At 49.7% G+C, this 2500-nt stretch overlaps 1 non-coding gene and 1 pseudogene across 1 annotated transcript; both read left to right on the top strand.

The window, feature by feature from the left end:
* The first annotated feature begins 1051 nt into the window (after positions 1-1051).
* LOC125772756 (5.8S ribosomal RNA) lies at positions 1052-1209 on the top strand. The gene has a single exon (XR_007419612.1). It is a non-coding gene; the product is annotated as a 5.8S ribosomal RNA (ribosomal RNA).
* A 710-nt stretch (positions 1210-1919) lies between these two features.
* Positions 1920-2500, top strand: part of LOC125772755 (large subunit ribosomal RNA) — a 3660-nt pseudogene continuing 3079 nt past the window's right edge.

Here is a 2500-nt window from a genome sequence, read left to right on the forward strand (position 1 = left end):
ATGGAATCTCTACACACCCCATGAGCTCGATCCAATCCACGCACACGAGTTGCCTGAGTAGCGACAGGTATACCGATGTGCAATACGTATCCGGCCACGGCACGGAACGAACGGGAACTGTGGTGCAGACATACAAAGAGTTAAGCCTACTAGTCATTAACTCTAAGGACGGGGCCATGGGGCGGTACGCAAAGGATACGGATGAGCGAGTATGCAGGCCCAATACTCAATAGCTCGATCCGATCCAAGCACATGAGTTGACTGCGGCGCCAGGTTAACCAATGTGCTAGATTCTATTTGGCCAGTAGAATCTTGTGTCTTACGCGATTTGATACCAAGACACCAGAACGAAAGTTAGTTGAAGAGTGATTAAACTCTTATGAAGAATGGTTGTGCAATCACAACTTATGACTTTAACCTATAAAGTGGATATGGACTATCAATTATAACATGGGGCACACACCATGTTCTCGATCCAATCCACGCACACGAGTTGCCTGAGTAGCGACAGGTATACCGATGTGCAATACGTATCCGGCCATAGGCACGGAACGAACAGGAACTGTGGTGCAGACATACAAGGGCCATGGGGCGGTACGCAAAGGATACGGATGAGCGAGTATGTAGGCCCAATACTCAATAGCTCGATCCGATCCAAGCACATGAGTTGACTGCGGCGTCAGGTTAACCGATGTGCAATACGTATCCGGCCATAGGCACGGAACGAACAGGAACTGTGGTGCAGACATACAAGGGCCATGGGGCGGTACGCAAAGGATACGGATGAGCGAGTATGCAGGCCCAATACTCAATAGCTCGATCCGATCCAAGCACATGAGTTGACTGCGGCGCCAGGTTAACCGATGTAAGAGAGTTGTTCCTGGGCCTTCAAAGTGACTTCAAAACTATCTTAGCGAATGGTGGCCATGGGCGTAGACATGAGCCACAAGTCACAAGGCCTGGGACTATTGGGTAATAAAGACAACTTAGTCAGAAAGTTAGTCTTTGGACGTACCACCGGGATTGTGTTACATTGGGAACCTTACTATAAAACCCTAGGCAGGGGATCACTCGGCTCATGGATCGATGAAGACCGCAGCTAAATGCGCGTCACAATGTGAACTGCAGGACACATGAACACCGATAAGTTGAACGCATATTGCGCGTCGGACGATTAAACCCGGCCGATGCACACATTCTTGAGTGCCTATCAATTCCTTGATATACAACAAACCAAACTTCAGGGTGGAGCGTGCCACAATAGAACACTATGGCGAGCAGCCCGTCTAGTGTCGTGGGGGAAACACGCTTCCACACTGTGCATAATGGCGTGCTCGGGACCTTTGTTGGGACCGCAGGGCGCTGAAAGTAAAGGGGTGAACCGCATAAATCGCACGCACGTAAACGCGCACACACACAAATAGAGTGAGACGTATCGTAGGATACCGCTAAGAGTACGTTGTGAAACATGGGGAAATTCAATCGAAAACCTCTTTGATGTCCAAGAATTCGTTGACCGTATCCGTCGTAATACTGGATCAACGTGCTTGGGGGAAAACGTCAAAGGGTTTTATAATAGTGGTGCATGATTAACCCATCGATGCCCGAGGGGAACATGTTGTCCAATACAATAGTGGTGCAGTTGGCTCGACATGCTCGGGGGGAGACATCGTGGGTCCAAGTCGACCAAGTCGACCGAGAGTTGTTGTTGAGAGATCGAATCAAAACGATGCCGAGCGGAACTCGTTGTCCTTATTGGAGTGATATTCGGACAACGTGCTCGGGGGGGGCCATCGTTGATTCAAAAATGACCGTAAATTGCCCAATCCGTGTGTGTGTGTGTGTGAAGTGTTGTTGCGTATATATCGGTTCGCTATGCCCCGGGTTCGAAACGAATGGAATGTGACTGATTTTGTTGTAGGCCTCAAGTGATGTGAGACAACCCCCAGAATTTAAGCATATTAATAAGGGGAGGAGAAGAAACCAACCGGGATTCCCTGAGTAGCTGCGAGCGAAACGGGAGAAGCTCAGCACGTAGGGACGGTGTGTAACTGCACCTGTCCGATTCCGTGTACTGGAACGACCATTATCTACTATGCACGGTGCAAACAGTTCAAGTTCAACTTGAAGGTGGCTCATCTACCCAGAGAGGGTGATAGGCCCGTAGAACGGCACTAACCCACGTGACAGTAGACGGTCGGCTCCATGGAGTCGTGTTGCTTGATAGTGCAGCACTAAGTGGGAGGTAAACTCCTTCTAAAGCTAAATACCACCATGAGACCGATAGAAGACAAGTACCGTGAGGGAAAGTTGAAAAGCACTCTGAATAGAGAGTCAAAGAGTACGTGAAACTGCCTAGGGGACGCAAACCTGTAGAACCCAATGTTCCGTGCGGTGCGATATTCAGCGGTACGTTGGCCCACGCCGGGTCGGCTGCCGTGCACTTATCAAGACCGCAGCAACGGACATCGCGATCCATTACAATACTCCTACTGGCAAT

The sequence above is a fragment of the Anopheles funestus genome (genome assembly GCF_943734845.2).
Source record: "Anopheles funestus chromosome X unlocalized genomic scaffold, idAnoFuneDA-416_04 X_unloc_106, whole genome shotgun sequence".
NCBI lineage: Eukaryota > Metazoa > Arthropoda > Insecta > Diptera > Culicidae > Anopheles > Anopheles funestus.